At 45.9% G+C, this 25281-nt stretch overlaps 2 long non-coding RNA genes across 3 annotated transcripts; both read right to left on the bottom strand.

The window, feature by feature from the left end:
• Positions 1–1867: 1867 nt before the first annotated feature.
• LOC310669387 lies at positions 1868–3197 on the bottom strand. Its single transcript, XR_014507166.1, has 2 exons — positions 2151–3197; positions 1868–1992 (listed from the first exon to the last, which is right to left on the bottom strand). It is a non-coding gene; the product is annotated as an uncharacterized lncRNA (long non-coding RNA).
• A 7114-nt stretch (positions 3198–10311) lies between these two features.
• LOC310669353 lies at positions 10312–17955 on the bottom strand. Of its 2 annotated transcripts, none has more exons than XR_014507128.1 (3): positions 17862–17955; positions 13797–13960; positions 10312–10824 (listed from the first exon to the last, which is right to left on the bottom strand). It is a non-coding gene; the product is annotated as an uncharacterized lncRNA (long non-coding RNA). The 2 variants fall into 2 exon arrangements; XR_014507129.1 differs by lacking the exon at positions 17862–17955 and adding an exon at positions 15758–16039 and having other exon boundaries at positions 13797–14071.
• Between the last annotated feature and the right edge of the window lie 7326 nt (positions 17956–25281).

The raw sequence follows: 25281 nt of genomic DNA, 5'->3' as shown, positions 1-25281 counted from the left end.
TCCTCCTCCTCCTCCTCCTCTCTCTCCCTCTCTGTGTGTGTTTCCCTGAATACCTCCATGCACACTTTGAAATGGATGTGTACAAAAAGTATGCTCTCTCTCTGTGGGTTCTTTTACTCCATTATTGTTTACCATTTAGGGTAATTATGTCCTCCCATTTGTTAAAAAATTATATGGTTCTGATCTCCATAATCAATCAGCACTTTTTGCTGTGTTTCATGGCATTTTTATTTCTTCAGCTGCTATTGTTAGGAGGGATAAGGGAGACATTTAATTCAGTTCACATTTAAAGGCAAACCTACCTAAGTCTGCAATGTTCAAAAGCAATATGTAAACTAGAACACAGCCATCCAAAGTTCACTCCAAATTATGCAGTGCCATTCTCCAGTCAAGCAATATAAAAATGCACATACAGTGGTACTTCAGGTTACATACACTTCAGGTTACAGACTCCGCTAACCCAGAAATAGTACCTCAGGTTAAGAATTTTGCTTCAGGATGAGAACAGAAATTGTGCTCTGGCAGCACGACGGCAGCAGAAGACCCCATTAGCTAAAGTGGTGCTTCAGGTTAAGAACAGTTTCAGGTTAAGAACAGACCTCCGGAATGAATTAAGTACTTAACCCAAGGTACCACTGTATTAATGAAAACCTTTGTCACTCGAGGCACAGGAGGCCTTGATGGTTAGGAATGCCTTCTGCCAGCTTTGGCTGGTTAAGATTGCTAGGACCATTCCTGGACTGAGGTGGTTTGGATGCTGTGTTCTTGGCATTGCTAACCCCAGAAATGGATTATCACAGCACACTATATGTGGGGCATCTCTTGGGCTTCACCGCTGAGAGTATCATATGCCCCAGAGGTGCACCTTGCTTGTGCTAGCCACCAGGCTTTTAGTGTGGCAGCTCCAGCCTTCTAGAATCAATTGCCAGCTGAAATTAGACAGGCACCCAGAGTCAAAACATTTAGGCAGCTAATGAAGATGTCAGAGAGAGGACAGGGAGCCCAACAGTAGGTGGAGCCAGAGCTAAGGACAGGCACAGCCAACTCATTCTAGGGTTGTTGTTGTTTTATATTTTATTTACTATTGCATTCCTTTTACACCTTACCTCCAAGAAGCTCAAGGCAGCAGATATAGTTTCCCGATTATATCCTCACAACAACCCTGGGAGACAGGTTAGGCTGAGAGGCAGTCCCTGGCCCAAGGTCACCTAGTGACCTACATGCCTGAGTGGAGATTTGAATCCTGTTCTCCCAGGTCCTAGTCCAACACTCTAACCACTGCACCACACTCCTCCCCCTTGGTGCTTTGTACAAGGGCAGCACTGACACTAAGAAGGAGGAAACTGACAGTCAGGGCCACCCCCTGGGTTGTTTGTAAGAAAGAAGGCAGGCAAGTAGGGACAAGCTAAGGGCAGGCTAAGGTTGGTTGGGGAGCGCCCCATTCACCCTGGTGCATCAGCCTTCACTGGTCTTGGGTCAACTCTGCTCCTGGATACAAGCACATGTATTTATATATGTGGAGGGTTAGGTTGGGAAGTCCAGGGTTGCATCTTCTGGCCCAACCCCCTGACTGCAATTGACTGACATACAGCATAGGCTCCACCTGTCCGGGCAATGGTGACTCTAGGGTAGGCATCCCCGACTTTGGCCCTCCAGATGTTTTGGCCTACAACTCCCATGACCCCTAGCTAACAGGACCAGTGGCCAGAGATGGTGGGAATTGTAGTCCAAAACATCTGGAGGTTGGGGATGCCTGCTCTAGGGCCTTACAGGTGTTTGGATGAGATGTTGTTGGGCCACAGTTCCCATCATCCTTGATCACTAGCAATACTGGCCAGGCCTGATGGGGAATGGAACTCGGTGACACTTGGAGGAACATGGTTTTATTTTGCATTGTTATTTCTTAATTTTTTGTATTTCAATCCCACCCTTCATCATCCTGTCTCAGGGCAGGTTTGGAAGCAGTTAGAAAAACAAACAATAAACAATAAACTGTTCAGGGAAGCTTTTAATATGTAATGCTGTACTGTTTTTAACACTTGATTGGGAGCCGCCCATAGAGGCTGGGAAAACTCAGCTAGATGGGCGGGGTATAAATAATAAATTATATTATTATTATTATTATTATTATTATTATTATTATTATTAACCTAAAGCAAACTGAAGAACACACACACACATATATACTGGACCCAAACCCAGTACTTCCAGCAGCAGAAACTAATGCTATGAAGTCAAAGAGTCTGACCAAACAGATAGGTCTAAACCTGCAATGGAGGTTCCCAATCCCTGATCTACAGACACACCTAAATGCAATGAAATCTGATCCATTGTGCCAAATGGGGCGAGACAAATCCGAGCAAATCAGGATTAATGTGAGATGAAAGCTCAATGACCTATAACCTTCCTGAAAACAAATAAAAACAAATGCTGAATAAAGAGCAGAAATTGTCTAAGCTCCATGTAATCTTCGGAAAGGGAAATCTGGGGGAATGCTCGATGGATGTGTCATCTAGAGGAGCCCTCACAGAGTGGGGAAGGAGAGGTCCTTGAATCAAGTCCACACCCACGCCCCTACCAGAGTTGCAAATTGGCACAACAAAAAAAGTGTGTGCTAACTGCAGTCACACAATTTCACAATCTCATCTAGTTTGTCTCAGAGTCAAAGCAAAGCCCAGCTCGGCCCTGTCCAGCCATGATAATTGCCCCATTTGCACCAAGCAGCAATTAAAGGCTCTTTCCTAATGATCACAGAGCATTCTAATTAGGGTCTCTGTGGATGCAAAGAAACCACAAGTGTTCCTTCCTGCTTGAGTAAGGAAAAATGAGGGGAAAGTGGGTCAGACCCACAGCTTATGGCTACAGTGCTTTCTTTCTTTTTTTAAGTACATAGATGGGTATCTTTGTGAACCACCTGATGGAAGGGGAGTTCTGCATAAACCCACATCTATAGACACTGGGACAGCACCCTGCTGTCGGTGGTTAGAAATGAATGGGGCAGTGAGCAGAGTAGCTAATAGGAGCTAGAGACAGGTGGTTCACTGGAGGTGGAGTCTTCTTATTCTGTTTTTTCTCCCCCATCCTCCTCCTCTACAAAAACACAGGGGATGCTTAAGCAATTGTCAGATGCAAGCATCAGATATTTAAGACCCAAACACCAAGCAGAACAGCCAGACACCAATGAATTTTACAGTTCAACAAAGTCGGCATCAAATGCCTAGATGTACCTGTGGTTATTCAGTTCAGCTGATCCCAGGCTTCTGAAACTAGGAGCATTACCGTATCTCTTGGGATCCTTCTTTGTTGCTGAGCTGTTTTTACATGGCTGCTTCTTGCTAATATTTAACCTACTTCTTCCTTCCTCAGAGGCAATTGGGAGCAATTAACTTCCCTCTCCTCCAGGGTAAATGGTAGTTACACTAAACCATTACCTGATTCCATTGCAGCCTGATTTGCTCATAAACTCCTCAGCCAAAAGAGTTTACCAGGTCCGAGATATCTGCTCCGTGTCCTGGGCAGGGTCGTGAGCATTTTTATTTTTCTCTTTGTGCCAAAGACAGAGAAGAAAGTTTATAATGGGAGACACCACACAGCATACACCTTGTGTTATATTCTTGTAGTTAGAGGAAGGCACAGAAGGAAATGTGAGCCTGCAATAAAAATGATTCGAGTATCAATTCTGCAACCGTAGCTTCAGCTTCACTGGTGAAGCAGGATTTCTACTACTGGTGTATGCGCAGGAGAGGGTTTTGCATTGAGTCTCATTCCTTGCATTTCTGATTGAAGACTCTGCCAGCTTGCAGACACCAAGTTCAATGGCTTTTAAAGGAAGGGGGCTCTGACCCCATCTGCACTATACATTTAAAGCAGTACCATACCACTTCCCCCAGTTCTGGCTTCCCCCAAATAATCCCGGACACTTTAGTTTAAAGTGGTATGATACAGCTTTATAGTGTTGACAGAGCCTAATTCAGGGGTGCGGAATCTTTGGCCAATGGGCCAAATTCAGCCCACATGACCTTTGAGTCCAAGCCACACTCATCTGATTGGTAGAACTTGCCTAGTGCAGTGCCTTGCCCAGGCAGTTTGTTTTCAGATCATACAGGCAAAACCTGACACAACTGTGACATTAGGTGACTGACAGGCCCACAAATGATGTGGGAAGATAAGGTCCTGGCCAACTAGATCCAGTTCCTTGTTGTTGTTGTTTAGTTGTTTAGTTGTGTCCGACTCTTCGTGACCCCCTGGACCAGAGCACGCCAGGCACTCCTGTCTTCCCCTGCCACCCGCAGTGTGGTCAAACTCATGGTGGTAGCTTTGAGAACACTGTCCAACCATCTCGTCCTCTGTCGTCCCCTTCTCCTTGTGCCCTCCATCTTTCCCAAAATCAGGGTCTTTTCCAGGGAGTCTTCTCTTCTCATGAGGTGGCCAAAGTATTGGAGCCTCAGCTTCAGGATCTGTCCTTCCAGTGAGCACTCAGGGCTGATTTCCTTAAGAATGGATACGTTTGATCTTCTTGCAGTCCATGGGACTCTCAAAAGTCTCCTCCAGCACCATAATTCAAAAGCATCCATTCTTCGGTGATCAGCCTTCTTTATGGATCCAGTTCCTTACTCCTGGACAAATCTGTGGAAGATGTCGCTATCAACGTAAGCTACTCGTTGTGATGGCTATATGATACTGTCCAGGTCCAGAGACAATTTGACTCTGAATATCAGCTGCTGAGGGAACAGCAGCTCAAGATAAGTGGACCACTGCTCCAATGAAGAGATTGGGTTCCCTTTTGGCTCCATGGATCTGCTCCTTTTCAGAATCAGCCTTGTGGGTCAAAACTGGATAATGGGCAGGGAGCCACCTACTTTTCAGTCACACGACATCACTGTGATGTGACATAGTTTGACAGGTGAGCAGGGCTACTCATCTGTCAAATTCCCTTTTCTGGGGTTCCTTCTTGGAACCATACCACAAGGGTTGTTGTCAGCCCCATGTCTGGTGCTTTATGATAAAGATTGAGGCAGGGTGGGTGGCTTAGATTCCGTGCACATTTAGAAGCAAACCTACCTAAATCTGCACTTTCTGAAACAATGCATAAACCAAAACACAGCCATCCTTCAGAATACAGACTTCTCCAAACATTGCATTGCAGTTCTCCAGCCAAGTAATGTGTAATAATTCGCACACAGAAGTGTGTCTGCTGGGATAAATTCATCCATGAAACACTGGTGATTTTTCACTAGGGCATTAAAAAAAAAAAGAATTTGCAGACTGATGCAGAAAGGTGGAGAACAGAAGATTAGAAGAATGAGAAGCAAGGAAACCTGCTGACAGATTCAGCCATTCCCAAGCAGATGATCTTCCACTGAGCCACAGCCTTCCCTCAGCAGTGAAATGTTAGGCAATTGATGACACCTGTAGAACCTGACACTATTCAGAGCAGAAATGAAAACTCTAATCAGGGTGCCTGTGTTGTATCAAGTCCAACAAATCATTAAAAATATAATAGCAATAGCAATAGCAATAGCAATAACAGCTCACCTGGCGGCCTATGAAACAGCCCCACCCAAAGCTGATCTCCCCATCTGCCAGCTTGGGTGTTGACCTGACAATGTCTCAAAACTTGTTGGCTGCTTAATTCTTCTGAAAAACATAGATGATGGACACCTCCCTTGAGCTTTCTACATCTGCAATAGGTGTGTCCTGAATATAACCTACTTGCCTGGGAAAACAAGAGAAGGAGCGGTACCGATGCCAGTCTTGTAAAACAACAGTAAGAACAGCACAATGTTATCTTGAGAAGAGTCTAAGAACCAAAGGCCAAAGGCTGAAATAAGTGTCTGGGAGAATTTATGGGGGGGGGGGCAGATTAAAATTTACTGCATGTTACACATTGAAGGAAAACTATATTAAAATGATCTATAGGTAGCATTTAAAACCAATTAAATTAGCTAAGACCTACAAGACTGAAACTGATGCTTGTTGGAAATGTAAAGAAAAAAGAAGGTACATTTTATCATTTGTGGTGGACATGCAAAAGGGTTTAAAAAAATTATGTGAAATGATATATAATAAGTTGAAAAAAAATGTTTAAGAAGCCATTTGTCAAAACCCCAGAAGCTTTTCTTTTAGGTATAACAGATGTAAATATACCCAGGGAACACAAATCTCTTTTTATGTATGTAACTATAGATGCACAAATAGTGTATGCTCAGAGATGGAGGGAAGAAGAATGGCAGACAAAGTGAATAGAATACAGTAGTACCTTGGGTTACATACGCTTCAGGTTACATACGCTTCAGGTTACAGACTCCGCTAACCCAGAAATAGTGCTTCAGGTTAAGAATTTTGCTTCAGGATGAGAACAGAAATCGTGCTCCAGCAGCGCGGGGGCAGCGGGAGGCCCTATTAACTAAAGTGGTACCTCGGGATAAGAACAGTTTCAGGTTAAGAACGGACCTCCAGAATGAATTGAGTACTTAACCCGAGGTACCACTGTATATAGAAATGGCAAGGCTGACAAACAGAATAAGAGATCAGGATAAAAAAAAAACTATTTGAGGAAGACTGGAAATATTTTATGGAATATTTAGAGACATATTGTAAACATATTAAGAAATTAACAGTAACAAAATAAATTCAGCAGTAAAATAAAATAAAATTGGGTGCCTCCTTTTTTATTTTTTCCTTCTCTCCAAAATTATTGCACGTCACCCCAATCTCTGAGCGGTGTGAGATTCCAGGGGTTCCGGGCACTTCCAGGGCTCGTGTTTCCTTTGGAATTAGGGACAGCAGAGTCGGTGGTGTCTTTCGGATATATGGTTCATTTACACATTAAAGAACCTGAGCCTGCAATGGAGCAGTTCGCAGCATTAACACTCCAATAGAGACTTGCTTCCCTCCTAGCTGCAGCCTTGGATTGAAACAGAAATCCGACTGCTTCTAAGCCTGCAACTTTTCTTCCAACTTCTAGCTCCCATCATTCAACTCTTATCTCTGGCCTTTGTCTTTCTAGCTACCTGCAAGTTGAGGGAGGCATTTGCTGTCTGGCGCAGAGCTACTCCCTTTACTTCATCAGGTCCATTACCTCACCAGGAAGCTAGCCTGGCTATTCCAGAAATTAGATGGGGGCCCAGGCATTAGAAAGGTCTCAACATCAACCCTACCCACCCATCCCCAAAAACTCATAACACTATCCTTTGTGGGGCAGGGCAGCCTGGGGACGATGTTAAGAAGAAATGTTGTGCCTTGTGGCAGTGAGGACTTATTAAAGAGCCCTAAGATAATGTTGTCAAAGGAATTTACAGTATTGCCCAATGCTAGGCTCCCCCACAGTTCCTCTGCTATCTTTAGTTCATGCTGCGGTAAATCCACCATATTTTAACTGCACAAAGTTAACTTGTTTTTAATGTTTCTAGTATGGATAGTGGAGGAATGTGATGCAGTTTGCATTTACAGTGGCCCCTCGGGTTAAGAACTTAATTCGTTCTGGAGCTCCGTTCTTAACCTGAAACTGTTCTTAACCTGAAGCACCACTTTAGCTAATGGGGCCTCCTGCTGCCTCCGTGCTGCCGCTGCACGATTTCTGTTCTCATCCTGAAGCAAAGTTCTTAACCTGAAGCACTATTTCTGGGTTAGCGGAGTCTGTAACCTGAAGTGTCTGTAACCTGAAGTACCGCTGTAAAGGCGAATCTGTTGATATTGCACGTTCTGAAATAATATACAAACTGAAACAGAGCCATCCTCTGAAATATGCGCTAACCTGAATTTTGCAGTTCTCCATCCAACTAGTGTTAACAAAAATGCATATATCAGGTAAAAGTGTGTATATAGATGAAGATATTGTTGAAAGCAACATAGCAAAAATGCATTAAATTAGAAGAAATTGCCTTTTTTTTTAAAAAAAAAAAAAAGGATGTTAGTGAAAACAGCATAGGAAAATGGGTGCTGAATGTTCAGGAGGAGAATTGAATTTAAGATTGGGAAAATCTTTCCTTTGTTCTCTTAAGGACTCATCACCCAGGCTGGCCTGGCTATTCCAGGAATTGAATCCTTGCTGGATCCAGGAATAAAAAGAGGACTCAAGCATTCAGCCTAACATGTCCCGCTCCCCCCCCCTGAAAAAAACCCCTAACAGTCTTTAAAATCCATGGAGTGAGTAGGCTGGCAGCCCCCACCCCAACCTTTGCTCCTGCACCTTTACAGCAGTAGCCCATCTGCAAAAGTTTAGTAGTTGAAACCTTTTAACTCCTATCATTCTTGTTCTACCTCTAGGCCAAGAAGTGATTTTCTGGCTAATCTTCTCTGTGTTTGGAATGCAACCTTGATTGCATTTACAGCATTAAACCATCACACAACGGCAACCTTTCCCATGGATACTATTGCAAGCTTTGGGGGGGGGGGGCAGGAGGCAGAATTTGTCTGCCTCAGCACCATACATTTAAAACACAGTTAAAGAGTGTACACACACACACACATATGCCCAATAATTTGTGGACCCCTGACCATTAGGTCCAGTCGTGACTGACTCTGGGGTTGCGGTGCTTATCTCACTTTATTGGCCGAGGGAGCTGGCGTACAGCTTCCGGGTCATGTGGCCAGTATGACTAAGCCACTTCTGGCGAACCAGAGCAGCGCATGGAAACGCTGTTTACCTTCCTGCCGAAGCGGTGCCTATTTATCTACTTTCACTTTGACGTGCTTTCGAACTGCTAGGTTGCAGGAGCCGGGACCAAGCAACAGGAGCTCACCCCATCGTGGGGATTCGAACCGCCAACCTTCAGATCAGCAAGCCCTAGGCTCTGTGGTTTAAACCACAGCACCACCCGATATACGATATACGATACAATATACGATATCTTTATTGTCATTTTCTCATGCAGAACAATGAAATTGAAAAACTACATAAAACTACATAAAAACTACATAAAACTACTATAAAACTAAATAAAAACTACACAAAACTACTATAAAACTAAATAAAAACTACACAAAACTACTATAAAACTACATAAACCATTCAAAAACCCCTAAAGAACTAAAGAACACCCACCCTCAGAACTACAATTCCAAGCAACCTTAAAAAATTAGTAGTTTCTGGAGTTGGGGAGGTGATTTAATGTGTGTTTCAAATGTATAGTCTGTACGTACATGGTCTGCCTGGTGGTTCATGGTCTGCCTGGTGCCTAAAGATCCTAACATCATGTATTTAACTTCAAATATTATTATGCAGAGGCATGAAACAACACCATACAGGAGTGAGGCCAAGGATTCAAAGCAAGCAGGAAGGGTAAACCCTGGAAAAACATGACTGGCTCGTTGGAACTCAGTCACACTTCGACTGCATGCTTATTCCACTGTATTTCCCCCTGATTAGCCCTCTCCAGGAAAAGCTGCCATCAGGAGACACTTGTTGTGCAGCCTGAGGCTCCCAAGGTGCTTTCCTGCTCCCACATGGTGCACTGTCAGGACCTGCACAGTTGTAGGAGGTTCTGCGTGGGCATCACAGATGCTGCTCATCAAACTAAGCATCACTGGTTCCTTTTGCAAACATTTGCTCTGCATTACCTGCTGAGGTTGTTTATCAACCGACTGGGGGAGAAACTGATCTGCTCTGCTCACAGGTCTTCAACAAGCACTGATGTGCAGAAATGTATGCATATGTCTGCATCATTTAATCATTTAGGATCAATTTAAGAAGGATCTTGACAAGCTTGGGCATCTGCAGAGAAGGATGACCGCAACATGGGTGTGGCCAAAGGGGGGCAGGGAGCAGCTGCCCCCCAATCAATACAAATCTGAGCTCCGCCCCCCCCCCGAAAAAAATCCTGGCTACGCCCATGGACCATGATGATCAAGGGTCTGGAAACCAAGCCTTATGAGGAACACTTGAGGGAGCTTGGTATGTTTAGCATGGAAAAGAGGGGACTGAGAAGAGATAGGATAGCCATCTTCAACACACCAAACCTACCTCACAAGGTTGTTGTGGGGATTAAATGAAAAATAGGAGAACCATGTACACCATATTGAGCTGCTTGGAGAAAAGGGTGGAATACAGTGGTACCTCGGGTTAAGTACTTAATTCGTTCTGGAGGTCCGTACATAACCTGAAACTGTTCTTAACCTGAAGCACCACTTTAGCTAATGCTGCGCTGCCGGAGCATGATTTCTGTTCTCATCCTGAAGCAAAGTTCTTAACCCAAGGTACTATTTCTGGGTTAGCAGAGTCTGTAACCTGAAGCGTATGTAACCCGAGGCCACTGTATAATGCAATGAATACAGCGCCACCCGCGTCCCTATAATAATAATAACAACAACAATAATTTAATTTTCAGCACCCTTAACAAACGACATTTCCAAGATTCTTTGGTGGGAGCCACGTGTTTAAAATGTGATTTCCATGTATGGAGTGGATTTGATCAGATCCTCTGTCCCTCAAAAAACAACAGCCCCTCCCCATCATGTTAAGGCAACATAAGCATCAGTCCAAGCCCCTTAAAGACAATGAATGGGGGGGACATTTGCCTCTGTGTTTTGCTCCATCCTCTCAGCGACCTCTTCATGCTTCCTGCTTCCTCGTTAGACAATCTGGGCTGAAACACGGAAACATGCTCACCTGTGGGCATAACACACACACGCTCCTCCCTGGAGCAACAGGGTGAACAAGTTTAACAGTCCTGTGAGGTGTTGGCCCCACCTTTGAGCAGAGGCATCTTCTGGCCTCATCCATTGCAGAAGAACATGGGGATGGGTGCATGAAAGTAGGGGTGACAGATTCACCTAAGCTGTTTGGAGGAATGGGTGCCAATCCTTATGGCATCTGGCTGTTTCCTGGAAAAATGCACAGCGATCTGTTACCCTGATCAGGAAAGCTCCACTCCGCAACATTCTAATGCATTTTAATACTTCTACTGCTTACCAGGGACACTCCCTATTTAGAGGGCCTCTGTCCTGGATAAATCATGGTTCCTATTTATTGTATTCTAGCCATCTGGGGTTGCTAGGAATCTTTGAGTTGCTAATATTGCTAAGCTTCGGGATTCAGTTTCTCCCTCCAGGGTGTTTAGAAGGTAAATCTGTGGGTGGCTGAATGCGCATGTAAGGGAAGATCATGCATATGAACACTGATGCGGTTCGCAGCCTGTTAATACTAACACAAATACTGGTCATTGACCGTGATAAAGAGATTTTAAATTTAAATACTTTACTAATACAGTAGAGAGCCTGCCTGGTAAACATGAACCAGCAGCCCATAAGCAGCCAGGTGAATATGAACACTATGAAGCATACAGACTTTTAGGTTAAAGTGCGCACATCAACACTAAGGCTGCACACACACTAACCTGTTCATAGCACAACAAAGCAGCTTTTATCAATCCAGAATACTTCGTACTCATCCTCAACAAGCTGTTTTCATTTAAAACACCTTACCCCTTCCCTGCAATAAGAATCACTGAGCTGCAGTTCCCAATATTTTTTGTTGGGGAAATATGCTTTAAATGTATGGCGCAAGGGGGGATATGACCTGGCTTGCCAGTTGACCAGACTTGCAGGGTGGGGTGGGATGGGGAGAGAGACAAAGAAAAACTGGAGACAAAGTCTAGCAAAACAAAAACCCACAGACTTTCATTTCTTCTTTTGGGAACATTTAAAAGCAGCTGCAAAGGGACTTTCTAAGTTTTGGCAAGAGGTTGCATTACTTGTTTGCTTGATCTTAACGTCAGACAAGACAGATAACAAGGATGGAAACTCCTTGAGGCAAACTGTCCTCTGACAAACAACAAGCAACTCTTGTGACAGCAGAATAAGGGCACATTATTATTTATACTCTGTATTAATTATACCAGCTGCCGGTGTTTACCAGGAACTGCTTCCTACATCTCCTGTGTAGTCAGGAGAAGTGCTGGACTCAAGGTCCCATCTGCACTTAAGGCATTTAAAGCAGCACCATACCACTTTAAGCAGCAATAAGGTAAAGGTAAAGGGACCCCTGACCATCAGGTTCAGTCGTGACCGACTCTGGGGTTGCGGCACTCATCTTGCTTTATTGGCCGAGGGAGCCAGCGTACAGCTTCTGGGTCATGTGGCCAGTATGACTAAGCCGCTTCTGGTGAAGCAGAGCAGTGCACGGAAACGTTGTTTACCTTCCCGCCGGAGCGGTACCTATTTATCTACTTGCACTCTGACGTGCTTTCAAACTGCTAGGTTGGCAGGAGCAGGGACCGAGCAACGGGAGCTCATCCCGTTGTGGGGATTCAAACCGCCAACCTTCTGATCGGCAAGTCCTAGGCTCTGTGGTTTAACCCACAGCGCCACCCGCGTCCCATAAGCAGCAATAGGTTCTCCCAAAGAATCATGGGAACTCTAGTTTGTCAAGGTGCTGAGAGTTGTTAGGCAACCCCTATTCCCTCCACAGATCCACAATTCACAGAGTGGGTTGATAACAAATTTCTCTTCCCAGGGGATCCTCTCTTTCCTCCTCCCAGGGAAAGCTCTCTGCTTTCTATGAATGGCTTGCATTTGGGCACTTCCTGACAGTGGCAGAGGAAGGGGGATGCGCTGGGTGCGGTCCGCTCCGGGTGTCATCCCTGGGGGGGGGGTGACATTGCCGTGCCACCCCCTGGAACACTTGTCACAGGCGGCGCCCCCGAACCTGGGACTCTCGCCGCTCACTGCAGGCGGCTTGCCCCGTCCGGGGTCCACACCATGTGTGCCGCTCCAGGTGCCAGAGCAGCTAGCTCCGCCTCTGCCTCCTGACCAAATTTTGCACGATGGTTCCTGAGGTGAAATAACAGGTCTTTGTCTATATCTGGATACAATTGGGCACCCATTTAACCACGATGTCCAGGCTCCCCCTTGGACGTAGAACTCGATACCAGATTACGTTTTCTGCCTACAGCACTAATGTTCAAATCAGTATAATGCAAAAGCAGGGCAAAAGTCAAAGGCACAACAGATGCAACGCATGTCTAGGCAAGTTAAGGCATTGATCCAACAGCTAACACACTCCATGGACTCTCCTTATGTAAAGGTGGGGTGGGCATGACTTAGCGTGGCAAGTGGGCTGCATCTTTGGCCTGGGTAAGCAGATGAGAATTCCTTCTAGCAGACTAGGCCTGAGCAGTCTGTTTGACATCTCCATGTCCTACGTGACAGAGGTCGAGACTCAGCCAGCTCAGAGCTAGACTTGGCATCAGACATTTTTGTAGGCGGAGACTCGCTAGCAACAGGGGCTTCAGGTTGAATTAGCATGAACTGATCCAGTGATAGCCCACTGAGCCCCTCCATAGGGAAACTCACCATACAAATAATTAGGGCTTTTTTCAGTCGGAACTCACTGAAACTTAGTTTTGGGCACCATTGCTATTCTAAGAGAACAAGGTACCTCTTTTTCTATAAAAACAGCACCACTAATAATCCATTTCAAAGATGCACAATCTGAGACATTTCCTGTTAATCTATTACAGTTCTTCGTATCTTTAATTTCTGCAGCAGCAAAAAAAAAGAAATCAGTTCCATAATTATTTCAGTGAAACATAGACTAATATGTATATTTCTCTCTCTGAATGAACTACATTTGTACTGATAGGGTGCCTGAAAGAAAGCAAGATCCAGAACATGACCGAATCCTCAGGGAGGTCATTCCAGAGTCACCGAGAGTTATTTCTGTGTATGCAAAATTATATAGGATAAGATGATTAATCAAACTCATAAAATCATTCAGGAGAGGCCTTTAATCAAACAAAAAAATTTAAAACATTTCAAAGGAAAAGTATAAATGGAGCTGAAGTATGCTTAGGCACCTGTCAAAAGGGCACTGCCGCCACCAGCTCTGCTTCTCCCATTCCTCATTTCCAAAGACAGCCGTTACACACTCAGTTGCAGTTAATTGGTAACCGTTTCCATGGTGATCCCCAAGTTGCTTCAGATGGAGAAGGAGGAGGGGGTTGAGATGACCAGCAGTTTTCTGCATAGAAGGCAATGTGGAAATTGGAAAAGGGAAGTTTTCTCCAGCAGGGTGTGAAACTCATGCAATGATATGACAGATACAAATGTGTTTTGAACAGTAACACAATATCTGTGGGAGATGGAAAAAAAACACTTAAGCACTGATGCAAACTGAAGGGAGAAGTATTGATTTAGAGAGGAGTGTCATATATCTGGAAATTGTTCCTGAAGCTCAAGTCACCCATGAACTGGGAGATACCAGCCTGTCTCATTAACAGCAGATTGAATATTGGGCATTGACCATAGTAAAGAGATGGATTGAATGGTTGTTGTTGTTATTGCTATTGTTGTTGTTGTTGTTGTTAATAATAATTGAATTTATATACCACCCTGTACCCAGAGGCCTCTTAATCTGGTTAGCAGCAGATTAAGCAGAAACTTAATGGTTTCCGATTTGATCCCAGAATGTCCCGCTTTTCCTTAAGACGTCCCTATTTTCACCAGAGAAATGTTGGAAAGTATGGTAGAACATCAGCGGGTATAGAGTTATGTGACCCCCGAGCCAAGGAGATAAGTAACCATACAACCTTTAGAAGACATCTTAAGGCAGCCCTGTATAGGGAAGTTTTTTAATGTTTAATGTTTTGTTATATTTCTATATAATGGTCTAAACCTCTGAGCCTCTTGGGCTTGCCGATCAGAAGGTCGGCGGTTTGAATCCCTGCGTTGAGGTGAGCTCCCGTTGCTCGGTCCTTGCTCCTGCCAACCTAGCAGTTCGAAAGCACATCAAAGTGCAAGTAGATAAATAGGTACCACTCCGACGGGAAGGTAAACGGCGTTTCCATGCGCTGTTCTGGTTCGCCAGAAGCGGCTTAGACATGCTGGCCCCATGACCCAGAAAAACTGTCTGCAGACAAACACCAGCTCCCTCAACCTATAAAGTGAGATGAGCGCCGCAACCCCAGAGTCATCTGCGACTGGACTTAACTGTCAGGGGTCCTTTACCTTTATATTTCTATCTATGTTGGAAGCCGCAAAGAGTGGAGCAGGGTATAAAGATGATGATGATGATGATGATGATGATGATGGAGATGATGATTGACATCCCTTTTTTCATTATAAAAATGTTGGCGAACCACTGCCAGTCGGTGTTGACAGTGCTAAGTTAAATGGACCACTGGTCTGATTCAGTATAAGGCAGCTTCCTATGCTCCTACATTGAGGAAGGGCTGGAGCTCAGTGGTGGAGCATCTACTCTGCAGGCAGAAGCTCACAGGGTCAATCCCCAGCATCTCCAGACGCACTGGGAAAGGATCCCTGTCTGAGATCCCAGGGAACCAGTACCAGTCAGTGTTGACAGTACTGAGCTAGGTGGACTACTGTTCTGACTCCATACAAGGCACCTTCCTATGTCCCTCACCTGGGGCTCTATTGGAAGACAGTGGAATGCACTGCTGAAATGCTTTGCGCCCCTCAGGGGGCCCCTGATATATGCTGGCTCTCTTACCATCTCTGCAATGCATAATGAGGGTTATGTTGCCACATGTTCCTAAGCACCCTTTTCTTCCGAGCAAGATAAAAAGTGTTGCCCTTAAGCAGCCTCAAAAGCAAGGTCAGCACCTCTCTGTTTTGCTGCACTTCTTTCTTTCTCTCTCTCTTTAAAACAGGCTTAACAAAGAACGCCTCTGTGCAAAGCCTGGGTGTTTCCCTTCTCAAAGAAAACCGGAGAACAAAAGCAAAACTGTCCTCTTTCATGCAGATTAACTTACACTCATCTTATCCACGGCTAATATTAAGCAAGGTTTACGTAACTCACCTCAGAGCACAATCAAAGGGCTGTGGGTCAGCAAGCATTAGCACATGTGAAAGTTTCCCAGTTCAATTCCCAGTGATTCCAGCTGTGGCTGGTGGGGGGCAAGGGAGGCTCAATGTCTGAAACCTGAGAAAGAGTCACTGCCAGTCACTGTAGACCAGGTTTCCTCAGCCTCAGCCCTCCAGATGTTTTTGGCCTATAACTCCCATGATCCCTAGCTAGCAGGACCAGTGGTAAGGGATGATGGGAATTGTAGTCTCAAAACATCTGGAGGGCTGAGGTTGAGGAAGCCTGGTGTAGATGGCGTAGAAGCCCCATCTCCACTATACATTTCATGCTTTGTCATACCACTTTGTATAGGAATGGCTTTGTTGTTGTTGTTGTTGTTGTTGTTGTTGTTGTTGTTGTTGTTGTATTGTACCCCACCCACCTGACTGGGTTGCCCCAGCCACTCTGGGCAGCTTCCAAACACAACAAAACATGTGATACCTTAAAAACGTATGAGAACTGAAGTTTGTTAAGTGTATTGAGAGTTCTAAGGCGTCAATCCCTCTTCCCAAGGAACTCTGGGTATTGTAGCTCTGTGGGAGGAACAGGGGGTCTCCTAACATTTTCCAGCACCTAGAGCAAGCTACAGTTCCCATGATTCATTGAGGGAAGCCATGACAGTTTAAAGAGGCATTCCTATGTTCTTTTGAGCATATGTCACACTGGAGGTTCAAGGTGTGGTGGCATCTGCTTCTCATAGTGGACCCCCAACCTCTGAAATTTCTTGCCCCTAGACTAAACCCGGTGCCTACATTATACACATTCTGACAACACAACCGAGACATACATTTTCACCTAGGCTTTTGCAGACAATGAAAAAAGCATATAGCAGTTGGACTAGAAACTTTAGCAATATGAAGCTGGTGGTTACAAGGAAATCGGACAGCATACCTCAGTCTAGTGCTCTTGCCAGTTTGTAATGTTTGTAGCTGTGAATTCAGCATTGGGGAACCTATGCCCTTGGGCAAAATCAGGCCTGCCAAGATTCCACATTTGGCCCTTGATGCCTATGTAGCCAAGCCACACTTACCTGCCATGTAACCTCCTCCTGCATCAGCTTTGTGGAAGCAGACCAGTGCTCATTGTCCTGCAACTTCCTTTGACAGCTTGGAGGCAGCTTGGGAATCGCAGCATGCCGAATGTTTACCATGGGTGGCTTGCTCCACCCCCATGGGCGGCTTGGTACACCCCTGGCTGCAGGACGCACGTGCCACTCTGGGCACCCGAGCAGCTATCCCACACCTGGGAGGGAACCCTCTATGCTACGCCCCCTTCAGGAGTGCACTCGCCCTGGGTAGCGTGGGCATATGCTCCGCTGCTGGGATAATCTTCATGCAAACAAATCAGGATGAATGCTCAATAAACAATTGTCCAGAAGAGTCCTTAGTTCCTATGTTACCCAACGATGCTCCAAGCCCTGCTGGGAATGGGATAAGTTGGCAACCTGATAAGCAGAAACTGCTCCCAGGTTGCTGATACCCACAGTTCTCTAAAAATGCATTTTCTGAGTGTATGTATCAGGCTTGCTTCAGCAGGCTGGCTCGAGGGCATCTGCTGGTTTTTCAGTTAATCTCCCCTCACATGTGGAGTTTGATATAGGGGTTATGGTCAAAGGATGGAAGGAGGAGAGTGAGCTCCTGTGGCTGGGCCACGGGTGCTGACTCTGAAGCAAAAGACAAAGAATTTCATGATCTACAAAGTGAGCCTCAGTTTCCCCAGTGTGGGAGAAAGAAGAAAGGATTTTTGCTCTTTGGCTAACTTCCTCCTACAACTCAAAATAAACATTTTTTTTCGAAAAGGATAAGGGGAAAAGTCAAAGGGCAGGCAAAGGGGAAGACTTGACCAGCATAAACATCATAAAAGGATCAGCGGGTGAGATAACCTAGTCAGAAAGCACTCAGGATGATGGTACCCTCAGCTCCATCCTACGCATGTTTACCTGAAAGGTAAATCAAGCTGAGTCAGTATGCATAAGATCAGTGGAGGCTGGTACATTAGGGTGAATGGGACATTGCCCCACCAAGCTCAGTCTCTCTTCAGCCAGACCCCACCTGCTCACCTTTTGCTTACAGTCAGTCCAAGAAGTAGCACTGGATACCAGATTCCTCCTTCTTAGTCTCAACTCCGCCTCTCACAGAACTCAGCAGGGAGCAGGTTGGGGAGAAAACTATTTTTTTTTTAATAATATTTTTTATTAAGATTTTCACATAAAAAAAGAAAAAGAAAAATACAAAAATAAAAACAAATAAAAACAATTCAATTTTCATAGTATTTCTTACATTTGCTTGTTTCCCGGACTTCCCCACACCTCCCCTTTCTGTATTCCAGTTCAATCAATTAGTCAGCAAATCCCTTCCCTCTATCATATCCTTATCTTTATCTTAGTATATTATACCTTTAATTTTTCGGTTTTTTAACCTTCCATTTTTCCATATTCCTTCACCACACTATTACTAATAACCCTTTAACCTCAATCCAACATCATTCTAACATTCATTAATTTTATAATATTTCTGTAAATAGTCTTTAAATTTCTTCCAATCTTCCTCCACCAGCTCTTCTCCCTGGTCTCGGACAGGCTGGGGAGAAAACTAGAATTGGTTTGCTCAGCCTGTCGTTGGCCCTGCCTCTGTTTGTCATTGGCTTCTGCCCCACCCACTTTCCCAAGATGTCCCAACAAGTTTCCTCATCCTTCCTGCCAAGCTTTTAAAGATAAGGCATGGCACGCTCGCTCGCAAGACTCTTTTGACCTGTGGGAATGTCAGGATTGCAAGCATGGGCTCCCATTGGGATGGGCCGGTTCTGCTCCCACCTGAGAAGGCGGCGACTTGGTTGCAGGTGACAAGACTGCATCCCCCCTTCCCTGCTCAGGCTTCTGTTCAGCCTCCTCTCTTGACTGATTAAAGATATCCCCAGCCTCCCACTATTCAGGAAGATTGTAGTGGGGTGAACTGGCATCCCTGTTTCTTCTTCTAAAGCAACTGAAATCAGGATGGAAAAGGGAGACCTCCCTGCCTCCAACACAAGTTCCTACAATTCAACCCCTCACTTCCTCCTCATCCACCTGTCTCCCAAGCCCTATCATACCAACATTGCGGGGCTTAAGATACCTGGGACATTCTGCATGCAAGGAAGATGCTCTGCCAGCAAGCTGCAGCCCTTCCCCAGATTATTTGTGGGGGGCAGAGGGAAGCAGGCTTGTTACACAAGATTGTAGCTGACTCCCACCCACAAAATAGAACCCAGAGTGTCAAGGAGGTGCTGGGATCTCTCTGGGTGTGACTGACTTGAGTGAGCAATTGGGGAGCTGCAGGCAGCAGCCTTTTCCAATGGAGTCTTCCTGAAGGAAGCTGCCCATGCAAGCTGATTTCTGGGTTTCTTTGGGCAGGAAGGAGTATAAAGGTCTCTCTTTCCCAACCAGCAGCCATGCTTCAGCAACATGGCCTGAGAGCTGTGGGATCAGGGCCAGCCTGCCCATGAGGTGGGCTAAGGCAGCTGCCTTGGGCAACTGAAGCACCTCTGATGTTGGTGGTTTATGGTGAGATCTTGCTGAAATCTCATGAGATCTCACAAGAGCTCTGCAAGATCTCACTGGAACCCACTGTTGCTGTTTTATGGGTGCTACCGCCCAGGTGAGGTAAGAGAAGCAGTGGTGGTGGGTGGGTCAATGTGGCAGCCTCCATGTGGGATGTTGCTACATCCTTAAGGCCAAGGCCACCCTTGGTTCAAAACTTGGCCTCCTGGCCCATGGTCTAGCATTGTAACCACTGCCCCACACTGACTCATCCACAGTTTCTGGTTCCCGGCTCCTGACCCTGGATTGTGGCCCACAGAGCCCAGCCCTGACACAAGGGACTTCCCCAGACTTACATGGAGATGCTAGGAATTGAAGCTGGAACCTTCTGCACCCAAAGCATTTGCTGTATCCCTGAGCTGGAGCTTTCCCCTGACTTCTTCCCTTCCACACCAGATCACAGGATCCGGCTTTTAGTTTTTATATTTCAATTTATCTCTTCAGTTGTTGTTTTCTTAGTGCCCTTCATCCCAAGAGATCCCAGGACAGATTATGAAATGTTATTATATGGTAGGGAACCTCAGACCCAGAGGCCAAATAGGGCCTTCCAGTTCCTTCTTTCTGACCCTCAGGACTCTGCCTCAAGCCCAACCCAGCTTTGCACCCTCAGTGAGTGTATTTGCCTGGCTCGGATGTGTCTTCGATTATCCTCCAGGCAAGGAAGAGGCATTAAGTAGGAGGCTGTGTGCAGAAATTGTTGTTGTTTAGTCGTTTAGTCGTGTCCAACTCTTCGTGACCCCATGGACCAGAGCACGCCAGGCACTCCTGTCTTCCACTGCCTCCCGCAGCTTGGTCAAACTATTGCTGGTAGCTTCAAGAACACTCCCGCCATCTCATCCTCTGTCGTCCCCTTCTCCTTGTGCCCTCCATCTTTCCCAGCATCAGGGTCTTTTCCAGGGAGTCTTCTCTTCTCATGAGGTGGCCAAAGTATTGGAGCCTCAGCTTCAGGATCTGTCCTTCCAGTGAGCACTCAGGGCTGATTTCCTTCAGAGTGGATAGGTTTGATCTTCTTGCAGTCCATGGGACTCTCAAGAGTCTCCTCCAGCACCATAATTCAAAAGCATCAATTCTTCGGCGATCAGCCTTCTTTATGGTCCAGCTCTCACTTCCATACATCACTACTGGGAAAACCATAGCTTTAACTATTCGGACCTTTGTTGGCAAGGTGATGTCTCTGCTTTTTAAGATGCTATCTAGGTTTGTCATTGCTTTTCTCCCAAGAAAATTTAGTGCAGAAATTAGCTTACCGTATAAAGCTATTTTCAATAGCTGCCAGGGCCAGCCCACCCATGAGGCAAGGTTGGCTGATTGCCTCAGGCAGGAGGATCCACAGAAGCAGCAGATCCCAGTGTAGATCTTTATTCCCTCCTTGCTCCTGCTGTAGATCTTCGCTCTCAGCTTCTTCCCTGGAAGGAAGCAAGGCACCATTTTGTGGTTTGCCTCAGGTGCTAAAATGTATTGGGCTGGCCCTGATCATTGCCTCTGGCCTCTCCTACCCCCAGCATGTGGCCCCCAGAAGGTTGCACAGAATAGAATACAGGTCCTGGGTTGAAAAAGCTCCAGCCTTTTCTCAGATAATGGCTCAAGAAACACTATTCAGCGGCTCAGAAGAAGAGGATCATAGATCACTGATAGAAAACACCGTAAAGCTGCCCAGGACTAACAACCAAACATTAGGCTTGACTGATAAGCTCAGAAACTGAATAGATCTTTCCCTTTCATCAACAGGAACTGATAGCCAGTCCTGACCAGTTTCTTAGTGATGATGCTTCTAGAGTAGGCTTGTCAGCAAAGAGGCTGATTCACGTGAGGTTACTCATTCAAGCCACAAACATCAGCATATCTACTAGGAACTCAATGAACTTAGTGCCTTTTGTTTTGCAGCAAGCATCTTCGGGTGCCTCCAGTCCAGACTGTCAATAACTGGAACTTGAGGTTTTGTGCATTTATAGTGGATTAAAGCACTCTGGTGCTCTTGTGCAACAAATGCACTGAGAACACTGGCTTTTTGCGGGGAGTGGAAAGTGTTGCAGAAATGCATTGAAAGGCGTGGAGTGGACAGATGGCTAAAAAGAAGATGTATAAACACCCAGCAAGTAAATCAGGATGAATGCAGGACAATGGCTCATCATCATGTTACCTCCCATAGACAAGTTAGAACAAATGCTTAGCAATGACTGGACAAAGTCTGACCTCTGCGAAAGCTCTGTGCAAGAAAATCAGGATGAATTTTAATCAATAAACTGTCTGGAGGAATTATTTGTTTACATATATACTTCTTTGAGGCCTCACTGACTGCGTCATCCTCCCAACATGTTCAAGGTGACTTTGCAACCTACATAATAAAATCACAAGCATTTTGGAACAATATTTAGAAGAGAGATATTACTACCACTACTACCCCACCCATCTGGCTGGGTTTCCCCCAGACACTCTGGGTGGCTCCCAACAGAATACTAAAAACACAATAAAACATCAAAAATTAAAAACTTCCTTAAACAGAGTTGCCTTCAGATGTCTTCCAAAAGTCAGATAGTTGTTTATTTCCTTGACATCTGATGGGAGGGCATTCCACAGGGAGGGTGCCACTATTGAGAAGGCCCTCTGCCTGGCTCCTTGCAACCTCACTTCTTGTAGTGAGAGAACTGCCAGAAGGCCCTCAGCGCTAGACCTCAGTGTCTGGGCAGAAAGATGGGGGTAGAGACGTTTCTTCAGGTATACTGGGCCGAAGCCATTTAGGGCTTTAAAAGTCAGCACCAACACTTTGAATTGTGCTTGGGAACATACTGGGAGCCAATGTAGGTCTTTCACGACCAGTGTTATATGGTCTTGGCAGTCACTCCCAGTCACCAGTCTAGCCTCTGCATTCTGGATTACGTAGTTGTAGTTTCCCGGTCACCTTCAAAGGTAGCCCCACGTAGAGTGCATTGCAGTAGTCCAAGCAGGAGATAACTAGAGCATGCACCACTTTGGCAGGACAGTCCACGGGCAGGTAGGGTCTCAGCCTGCGTACCAGGTGGAGCTGGTAGACAGCTGCCCTGGACACAGAATTGGCCTGTGCCTCCATGGACAGCTGTGAGTCCAAAATGACTCCCAGGTTGTGCGCCTGGTCCTTCAGGGACACAGTTACCCCATTCAGGACCGGGGGGGGGGCATCCAAATCGGTCCCGCCTCCCTGCAGAGGGGAAGGGTCGCAGAGAAGTCCAGTTGCACCAGGAAGTGATGTGACCATGGGACTTCTTTTGTTTAAAACAATAAAAGTGTCCCAGTGCAAATGCACAGTGCATTTGGCCCCCTCCTACAAAATATCATCTGGGAAAACCCATGGGCATAGTGTGGTGGGTGCCAGGGGGGCCGTGGCCCGGGAGCACAGTTTTTGAGTGGGCGCAAACCAGACGACCCCATGCAGGCACCCCAGTGCAGTGAGGCCCAGTGCTCCTTTCAGCCTGTCAAGGGCCACATTGGCTGGGTCAGCAGGTGGATTGTTGGCTCAGCACCGCAGCCCTGCTTTACTCTAGTGCGGAGAGGTGGTTGGCAACTGATGCTACATGGCTGGAAAAACACAAAATAAACACCAGCAATAATAAAAGCAAAATTACAGGAATTCAGATTCACAGGTAAAACTCCAAGTTCCATGGCAGCATCAGCAGAACGATACACCTGATGCACTGCTGATGCATTTGGTTCGGTGTCATTTGGTTTTTTCACTCTTGAGATCCCAAGATGTTGCTGGACTACAGCCCCCATTATCAACAGAAAGTTTAGCCAATGGTCAGGGATAATGAAAGCAGTAGTCCAACAACATATGGAGACCCAAGGTTGAAGAGCACTGCATTAAGGAACCATCAGGCAAGTTTTCCTGGGGAGAAGTCTATTTGTTGCACCTTCTATCCTTCAGCCAGGAGCCCCTTAACATCTGTCAGCAAAGATGCCCAGAGAAAGGCTTTTGATGATGAGCTCAACAAATGGAGAAGCTTGCCAGAAATAGATGCCCAGTGACTGTTGCCACCTTTTTATTCTGCTCCTGCTCCTCTGCCTTTAACAGCAGAATGATGCACAGAAACCAAGCACGGAAAATATTTACCAGACCAGAATATTCATCTATTATTATTATTATTATTATTATTATTATTTCTATACTGCCTTTCATCTGAGGATCACAGGTCATTTCACAGCCCCACTTATAACGCACTGCAGTAATCTAACCTCGAGGTTACCAGAGCACAGACAACAGTAGTTAGGCTATCCCTGTCCAGATAGAAGCATAGCTGGGTCACCAGTCGAAGCTGATGGAAGGCGCTCTGGGCCACTGAGGCCACCTGAGCCTCAAGCAACAGCAAAGGGTCGAGGAGTACCCCCAAGCTACATACCCTCTCCTTCAGAGGAAGTGTAGCCCCATCAAGAGCAGGCAATCTCCCACCCAACTGGTCTAGGGAACCACCCACTAAGTGCCTCAGTCTTATCTGGATTGAGCTTCAGTTTGTGGGCTCTCATCCAGTCCATTACCGAGGCAAGACACCTGTCCAGCACTTCCACTGCCTCACCTGCAGATGTAAAAGAGAAATAGAGCTGAGTGTCATCAGCATATTGGTGACAACATACTCCATAACTTGGAATGACCACACCCAGTGGTTTCATGTAGATGTTACATGAAAATCTGAGAGATAAAATTGAGCACAAAGGAACCCTGCATTGAAGGCTCTATGGGGCAGAACAACACTCCCCAAGCATCACCCTTTGGAAATGATGATCCACGTAGAACCAGAACCATCGCAAAGTGGTGCTACCCACTGCTGATTTGGACAGCTGCTCCAGAAAGCTACCATGGTCAATGGTATCGAAAACCACTGAGGAGTTGAGGAGAATTAACAGGGATACATTTCACCTCTCTCTCTCCCAACAGAAGCTATCATACAGGGAGACCAAAGCAGTTTCTGTGCCAAAACTAGGTTAAACCCCCAATTGAAATGGATCTAGAAAATCAGCATCCTCCAAGAGCACCTGGATCTGGCCCGTGACCAGCTGCTCATAAACCTTGCCCAAGAAGGGGAGATTAGCAACTGGCCAGTAATTACTTAGATTTTCTGAATCCAGGGAGGGTCTCTTGAGGAGTGGTTTTATCTCTGCCTCCTTCAGGCAGGTAGGGACCACCCCTTCTCACAAGAAGCCATTAATCATCTTCCTGGCCCAGCCAGCTGTCCACTCACTGCTAGTTTTTTAATCAGCCATGAGGGGCAAGGGTCCAAAGTGCAAGTGGTCACCTTGGCCAATCCAAGCACCTTGACCTCAAGCCTCACCGACCGCAACTCATCCAACACAACAGGACCAGACAGTGCTCTGGACACCCCATGAGATTCATCTGCTATAACAGAGGAGTCAAGATCCTGGTGAATGCAAGTGATTTTATCCTCAAAATGCTTTGCAAATAAGTGACATTGAACTACCATTTGTTCTGTCACCTCCTTCAGACTGCAAAAGTCCCTGCTCTACCCAAAATAGCTGTGATGGACAGCACAATGAGGATGCAATGGAAGCAGCAAAGAAGGCATACTTTCACTGCCACTAGGTAGGCTCAATGATGAACCCTCACTAGTGTTCAACTGCATTCAACTGGGGTTTTCCTCCACTTATGTTCAAGCAATCTCCCAGCTTGTTTCTTGCCTAAACTCTGGAGTATATCAAGGAGCCAAACAGGCTCCATGAAGCAGGAAGCGGGTTCTGGGGCCATCATGTCAATGGCCCAAGCCATTTCCGATGTTCCAGAGGTCAACCAGGGCTTTGACAGGAGTTATATCAGCCAGAAAATCCCCTAGAGAAGTCCACCTGCCTCCAAGGTAAGATTGCCCTCAAAAGTTCCCCGCCTCTGCAAAGGGGGAAAGGTGCTGAAAGCCTAAATCAGGCTTCC

Source organism: Podarcis tiliguerta (genome assembly GCF_965153285.1).
Source record: "Podarcis tiliguerta genome assembly, chromosome: Z".
NCBI lineage: Eukaryota > Metazoa > Chordata > Lepidosauria > Squamata > Lacertidae > Podarcis > Podarcis tiliguerta.
This window is presented reverse-complemented; position numbering and strand designations above follow the sequence as displayed.